The sequence below is a fragment of the Neovison vison genome, chromosome 6, assembly GCF_020171115.1.
Source record: "Neovison vison isolate M4711 chromosome 6, ASM_NN_V1, whole genome shotgun sequence".
Taxonomy (NCBI): domain Eukaryota; kingdom Metazoa; phylum Chordata; class Mammalia; order Carnivora; family Mustelidae; genus Neogale; species Neogale vison.
The window spans coordinates 46274695-46283272 of record NC_058096.1 but is presented as its reverse complement, the minus strand read 5'-3'; the positions used below and the strand labels follow the sequence as shown (position 1 = coordinate 46283272).

General features: G+C 36.0%; 1 pseudogene; it reads right to left on the bottom strand.

Moving 5' to 3' along the window:
- Positions 1–2401: 2401 nt before the first annotated feature.
- Positions 2402–3369, bottom strand: LOC122910039 (annotated as a pseudogene).
- Between the last annotated feature and the right edge of the window lie 5209 nt (positions 3370–8578).

Below are 8578 nucleotides of genomic sequence, written 5' to 3'. Positions count from 1 at the left end.
GACCTTTGCAATAACATGGATTCTCTAGTGAAAAGTAGTAACAATGTCTGGACTCTGCTGTATTCACTCCCTTTCCCTGGACTTGAAGGTATCACTCAAAGAAACAAACATATAGCAGTTGATCTGGTCTAATCTTGTGATCAGAAACTCCAGGAATACATATTAATATTTGTTTTAAATGTTTTCCTGTTTTGTATCTTTAAACAAACACCTAATTGAAGAGCTTCTCCCTGAGGTTGTGCTGTACTCTGTTCCTGGGGCCAATTCTCATGATAAGAAGAACACAAATGATTCACTTTAGGTGTATGATACTCGTGATTGTCCTGGAAGAAGTTCAAGAAGGTGAACTGGCATGTCGCACGCATTCCAGGCCTAGTAATCACCAAAGACTCATTACAGTATGAGAATGAGTGATGCATTTTCACTTCATTTGAAATATTTGTGCTGTCAGTTTCATTTTCAATTTACATGTTTTGTAAATAGTTATTTACTAACTCATGGGTTTCAGCCACTGTGCTAAACACCGCAAAAGACTGGAAGAGTACTAGGACTTCTAAAGTATAATCTAAGGAAGTTCATAAGCTAAAAATAAGTATTACCCAAGAGCATTAGTGACCTAAAAGAATAAAGGAAATATACAATGCCTCAAACAAACAATACCTCTTTGAGGTAATCTGGAAATACATCAAAGAAGCTGTAACATTTAAGACAGATCTTAAAGATAGGATCCATTTCAATTATAAGTGAAGGTGGGTGCAATTCAGAAAGGATTCTTTGTAGAAAAGCCTGTATCAACAAAATAGTGTACCTAAGAACAAAGAGTCCAGAAGAATTTCAGTAATTCATATCAGTATAACACAGACTCCATAGGCGTGTTTTAGGAGACTTCAGAGTGAAATCAAGGTTTTGGGGGAATGAATCTCAAGTAATGCCAGGGAGAACAAGTGTATATGTCCACAAACATACACAGATATTAAAGTTGTGCATAAAAAGACTTTAGGACTGAAGTCACTAACACTAGAGCAATTATAACTGCAAAAATTGTTTAAAGCTAGTCAACACAAGAGCATCAAAGTGACTCAGTCAGTTGGGTTTCTGACTCTTGATCTCACCTGAGGTTTTGATCTCAGGGTCATTAGATCAGGCCCTGTGTTGGGTCCCATACCAGGCGTGGAGCCTACTTTAAGACAACAACAACAACAACAGCAACAACAACAGTGGCATCTGGGTGGCTCAGTTGGTTAAGCTCATTTGGGTCTTCCATTGGCTCAGATCATGATCCCAGAGTCCTGGAATATAGCCCTGCATTTGGCTCCCTGCTAAGTGGAGGATCCACTTCTCCCTCTGCCCATCTCCCCTACTCCTGTGTGATCTATCTTCCTCAAATAAATAAGTAAAATCTTTAAAATTTGTAATCATAACTTATAACTCATATTATATTATAATTAATATTAATATAATTAATATTAATTATACTATTATTTTATATATTTATATATAATATTAATTATAATATAATTAATATAATTAATTATGACTTGTATATAACTTATAATTTGTATTATAACTTATAGTAATTTGTATAATAACAACAACATACTAATTAACACATAGCAAATATAAAATTTGCCAGGAATATATACAATCTATATAATATGTATGTAGGTATCTTTGTATATCACTCATTTTGTACACATACATATATGAATAAAATATGCATATGCATATATAAAGTTCTAGTTATGTATGACATATATAATAATCTGGTAGATATGACAATCCATAAAAAGTTGCTGAAGTGGGATATTATTTAGTCAATGTTTTGGAAGAAAGAATATTAACAGGATGTAGAAGTAACAGGATTACAGCAAATGGCAAAAATGAGCAGTCTTAGTGTGAAGAGCTCAATTATAACAGTAGAATGGTGTAGGTAATCAGTGGTGAGAGAGGAAGGGCAAAGGTGAACCTGAAATCTGATCGCTCATTATACTTTTTGGTCTCTGTTCACTCAAATACAACCCTGACTCCAATGTGAAATGAATGTAATGTGAATCTTTGGGGTACATAGCTGTATGGTTGTCAGATATATCATATTCAAATTCTTTTTTAGAGTAATTACCCTATTTCAATGCTTAATGCATTTATGAAGCCACATTGAAACATGCAAGCATGTGAAATATTTTGTTTCCTTATAAATTATTTTTATGTCATGAACACTTGATTAAAATTCCCTCTATCTTTGACTTCATATACATATATTTGTTTTGTAATCTCCCCTTAAATCATTTAAACATTAGGACAATTACAACTGCAAAAAATGAACACTAATCAACACCTAGCAAGTATGTAATCTGTACAGTTTGTCATTCTAGTAAAACGAGTACAGATAATAATGTGAATTCTAAGAATTTCTCTTCAATATTTTCCTCAATGAATCTATGACTTCCTTATTTCTCAAATGGTAGATAATTGGATTTAACAAGGGAATTATGATAGTGTAAAATAAAGAGTCCATCATATCTTGGTCTTCTGATTGTGTAGATACGGGGTGCACATACATGAAGACAAGAGCATAGTATAAGGAGACAGATAAGAGATAGGCTCCACAGGTAGAAAAGGCTTTCTTTATGCCTTGTAGAGACTTCTTTTTTAAGACTGTAGAAAGAACTAGTTTGTAGGAGACAATAACTATCAGAATGTGAACATCTGCATTGACCCAGCAAAAACAAATACTATCAGATACTTGATAGAAGGGTCAATGCAAGAAATCTTAAGCAATGGTATAATGTCATAGTAAAAGTGATGTACTATGATGGAATTGCAGAAGGTTAATCTGAATAAAAAAGAACTATGAATTATGGCATGAAGAAGGCCACCTAAAAGTGACAAAACTAACAAGCGGATGCACAGTGTATTTGACATAATCACTGGATAATGTTGCAAACGGCTAAATAGCGATCATATGCCATTGTTCCCATCAGAAAGCATTCCACTGTTATACTCACTGCAAAGGAAAAAAAATTGTATCATGCATTCTGAAAGAGATATCATTTTGGTCTTGGCAAAAAAGTTGGGCTGCATCTTGGGGGATTCTGTGGATGATATCCAAGCATCCACAAATGCCAAACTCCCAAGAAATAAGTACATGGGGATGTGAAGCTGAGAGTCATTCCATATGAGAGCATTTAGGCCAAGGTTCCCCACAATGGTGAGAAGATAGATAACCAAGAGCATTAGGAACAAGGGGATTTGCCACTGTGGTTCATATGTGAGTCCTGTGAGAATCAAATCTGTCAGCAATGTTGCATTTCCAAGTCCTTTTCCATTTTCTTTTTCCATATCCTCCTGGAGTGTTGCCTGAAATGACATTTAGGAAATTGGAAAAAAGTCACTCAATTTATAACATGAAAATAAGGAAAGGAGAGTTGAAATAAAATTATGCACATCAAAATATCATCTCAAGGGGCGCCTGGGTGGCTCAGTGGGTTAAGCCGCTGCCTTTGGCTCAGGTCATGATCTCGGGGTCCTGGGATCGAGTCCCGCATCGGGCTCTCTGCTCGGCAGGGAGCCTGCTTCCTCCTCCTTCTCTCTCTACCTGCCTCTCTGCCTACTTGTAATCTCTCTCTGTCAAATAAATAAATAAAATCTTTAAAAAAAAATCATCTCAATTTTGTGTATTGCCTCTCTGTTGATTGGAATCTATTTTGAGGGCTTTGAAATGAGTGCAATTATTTCAATTTTTAAAATGTGCAGCAATGAACAGAATTGGAAAAATGAAAGACATTGTAGTACATCCTAAATTTATAGGATAGGATCTTCATAATTTGGAAATTTTATGTTTGGGATGTGGGTGGAGGGTATAGGGAAAAGGATCTTGAAGGGTCTCAGTAATACAAAGAGTTAAATGGCATGTGGAGGATCATGAACATTATTCATTAGGGAATAGGCAAGCACTGAAACTAAGAGAAAAGAACAGTAAATTCTTTTTAAAGTGAATATATGGAGGTGTAGAAAATAGTCTGCAAAGAATTTGAAATTCGGGTCAGGAATACTTGTAAAAACATTACTATATTCAGTGTTCTCAAAACAGAACCTATAGTAGAACATCAAATGTATATTTTGAATTAAATGTCCTCTAGATCACACATTCTGAGGAAAGTTTTATGAAAAATATATATTTGAGGTTTTACTGTAGACATTGATTTAGTGAGTCAAGTATCAAGGCTAATAATCTGTGTTCTATTTGAACTATAGGTGACCCAAACACATGTGACATGGCTAATCTATATTTGAAATGACATTGAGATTGGTGGGAAGATGAAGAGACAGATGGAAAGTTTTCAGAAGGTAGAGGCAGTGCCTCTGACATTGCAGGGTTAGTCAGTGAAGAATGGAATCTTCACTTGGCCTCACTTGGCATCACTTGGCAACTTTCATAGATTCTCATCAAAATTTGAGTGAGAACTCAGATGCCGTGGCCAGTTTGTGGACATCCAGTGCATGTGTACTTTGTAGTTTGAGTCTACTGCAGATCATGAATTGAAAATCATTGGGGTAGACTGAAGGCATAGTTATGTATGACCTATCTATTGGAGAATACATAAAGTGAAGAGAATGGTGAATAACTAAACTGACAATGTATATTAAAGTGAAGTTATATATCTCCTTTAGATAGCCAAACTGATCCTCTTTTCTACCACAGAATTTTGAATCAGCAAACTCTACCACCCATTGTAGGACCCAAAAGTGCTACAGTTGACTTTCCTATCTCTCTGACATCTAGAGTGAGGAGACATGATGTAGGTTTGGCAACTCTACATCACTCACCCTAAAGTTGAAATTTGGAATGAGGGAGGAAAAGGGACAAGGACAAAAGATAATCTGAATTGCAAAGGCAGCCAAGGCACATTATGAAGGCTCCAGCAAATGCACCCTGTACCCACACCAGTGACTCTGTCCATGTGAACAGTGGAATTCTCACATAGCAGTGGTGACAACAGCCCTCATGGAGTCAATGTTGGAATATAATTTTTGCTATTGGCAGATGGCCATGCTTGCTTCTGTTCCTGCCCATTATTTTCTCAGCAGAGTCCTTTAATTTCCCAGAATTTCCATGTTAGATTTCATTCCAAAAAAATATATCTTGTTGAAACTAATAGTTCTGACTGGCAGTGAATAAAGACAGGGAGAGACCAGGAAAGGATACTGAGCAGAATGATAAAGATGGGTGTCATGAACACAAAGATCGGAAGATAGTCAAGAACGTCAAAGAAAATTATGGTACCAATCACTAAAATAAATGCTCTGGCAGGATAAGGAGTGAACAGGTGTGATTAAGCATGGAAACTGAGAGATGCCCTTAGTGAGAGCAGTTTCTGTCATGTGATGTAGTGGAGGCCAGAACATAATGAGCAGTGAGTGGGAAACAACTGGACGACAGTGAGAAGAGGAGCAAGACTGAATATTCCAAGAGTATGGACAACAGTTGTTATACATCTACTGCAGGTGGACAAATAGAACATCTTTCCTTGATATTGCTTTATTAAAATTTTTCAAAAGAGAGAAGTGGAGAGAAAGCCATAAAAAGAAGAAAGAAGACCGCATAAGAAGTTTGGGTGGGTGAAGATCACAAGATGCAGGCACAGAAATAGGCAGAGAAGAATAGACACATGGCTAGATGAGTGTGGGAAAGACACAGAAAAGAAGGATTAAGAATCTATCAGGGGTGACTGGGTGGGTCAGTAGGTTAAGAGGCAGACTTTCAATTTCAGTTCAGGTCCTGATCTCAGATTCCTGGGATTAAGCCACATATTGGACTATGCACTCAGTGGGGCATCTTCTTGAGGATTCTCTCTCTCTCTGTCTGCCCTTCTATCTACTTGCACTCTCTCTCTTCCTAAAATAAATAAATAAATCTTTAAAAGAAAAAGAGCATATATCAGAGAAAAACTATGGACAACAAAAAAATAAAGGCCCAGGATTTAGGGATAAATGCTTACTTTAACCCTGGGTATTGCTTAAAGCTGTCAACAATAGGAATCTTTTCTTTCCTTATTTTATTCAAATTTCCAAATTTTTTTTCCATGGAATATGTTTATGTAACAGATTTTCTGGTTAAATTTTACATCATAAACTTTGCTCATAAATATATTAGCACTGCCTGAAAGTTTTTTAATATTTAAAAGTTGCTTCACATTTGCTATAACAGTGATTAGGACTGACTTTTTCCAGAAATCCTTATGGTTTTACTTGAGAACATCTTTTCTCTACCAGTGTTTTCACAGAATAAAATTGAGGCAAAATGGAGTGGAATACAGGTGACAGAAATAAGAAAACTACTAATTTCACATGATAAAGGTATTTTTGTGTGTGTAAGTGTGTTTTTATTTTTATTTTTATTTATTTATTTATTTATTTACTTTTTATTCATTTTCAGTATAACAGTATTCATTATTTTTGCACTACATCTAGTGCTCCATGCAATCCGTGCCCTCTCTAATACCCACCACCTGGTTCCCCCAACCTCCCACCCCCTGTCCCTTCAAAACCCTCAGGTTGTTTTTCAGAGTCCATAGTCTCTCATGGTTCACCTCCCCTTCCAATTTCCTCAACCTCCTTCTCCTCTTCATCACCCCATGTCCTCCATGTTATTTGTTATGCTCCACAAATAAGTGAAACCATATGATAATTGACTCTCTCTGCTTGACTTATTTCGCTCAGCATAATCTCTTCCAGTCCCATCCATGTTGCTACAAAAGTTGGATATTCATCCTTTCTGATGGAGGCATAATACTCCATAGTGTATACCGGCCACATCTTTCTTATCCATTCCTCCGTTGAAGGGCATTTTGGTTCTTTCCACAGTTTGGCAACTGTGGCTATTGCTGCTATAAACACTGGGGTACAGATGACCCTTCTTTTCACCACATCTGTATTTTTGGGGTAAATCAAAAGCTTCTGCACAGCAAAGGAAACAGTCAAGAAAACAAAGAGGCAACCCACGGAATGGGAGAAGATAAAGGTATTTTTATTGGGAAAAAACCTCCTTTCTAGGCAATTCCAAATAACTAAATAATGAAAAAAATCTCAAATTCAGTTTGTGTGGGTACTTATTAAGCTACAAATGCTGGAAAGAGAAGTGAAGGAGTACCTACTGCCCATTTTTATATAAATAGTCAATGAAATTCTTGTCAAAAATGGGAGATAGGAAAGAGTTAACATACAATTGACTCACCTTAAAAGTTTGAATCAGAATATGTGATCAGTTAGACACAATGGAGCTTTTAATCAGAAGAAGCAGAAAGATTGCTTATGTAGGAATCACTATGGAATGATATTTAATGTAGTTTAAATTAACTGACACTCTAGTTCATGAACACTTATAAATTCTTTAGAGACATGTTAAGAAATAATAAAACATTGTTAAAGGGAGTAATTCAATCTTACAGCTATTTTGCTTACTAGAGGATAGTAATTAAAATTTAATAAGTAAATTATTCACTATTGGTTTTCCATTACTCACCTGGCTTATTGGCTCTTGTAAACCCAATGTAAAATTATTATAAATCTAAGAGTATATCAAATTTATATATAAAAAATAATGAATTTTATAGTAATCATTTCTCTCTTACCCATATCATATAAGAAACTGAGAAAATTCTTTTGAAGTGTTAGGTTTTCTAAAGTAGATAAGAAATGCAGTAGCACTGAAACGACCATAACACGTGTAGTAACTTCTTGCACACTGATTCACTTTGGAGGCTTCCTTTAACAAGCTCAGGAGAATGTTGTTTATACCAATTTGTTTCAAGCACAAGACTCAGTCAATTGTACAACTGTGGGCTTTTTGCCAGAATGGGAAGGAATGAAAAACTAAAATTCTCCCAATAGCACCTAAGGCTTCCCTTTAGGACAAAACTAAATTGTTCTTCTGGACAATGTAAACTTGAACATGTGTGAAAAGTCCAGGTAACTCATAGGGCATTATAGACTCTGAAATCATAAACATCAAGTCATCATAGATATTATATTTTCTGCCCCTATTCTCTACTACTAATGACACCTCTGACATATTTATGCAAATTTCCATGTATAAATGTTGATGCTCTGAGTGCTTTGATTAGTATGATCACATCTGAGCCAATCATACATGATTTTAATGAGGCCAAAGTTCTGCATTCCCTTCAGGGGAACCTCAAGTACAGGTGTCCTTCTCATGCAAAGTGCAGCTCACATTTCAGAACCACTGAACTTCACACTTTAATTTGTAAACAGGTGAGAAATCTTACTTCACAGACGTCAAGGGAAGATGAAAGGGAAAACAAATTAAATGGACCATAGTGGGAGGTGGCATATACCAATGCTTCTCAAACATTAATGCCTGTGAATCTCCTAGCAATTTTCTTAAATTGCAGATTCTCTCTTGATAGGTAAGGGAGGATGTCTGAGAGTCTTCATTAAGAAGGTGATGACCTGGACATTTGCCACCTTTAGGGCCTTCCATGCTTGGAGGACCTAGATGATCTCAGAGCTAGATCATTGGAGAAGCACATAAAGAAAAGTGGTAAATGTAGCTGGC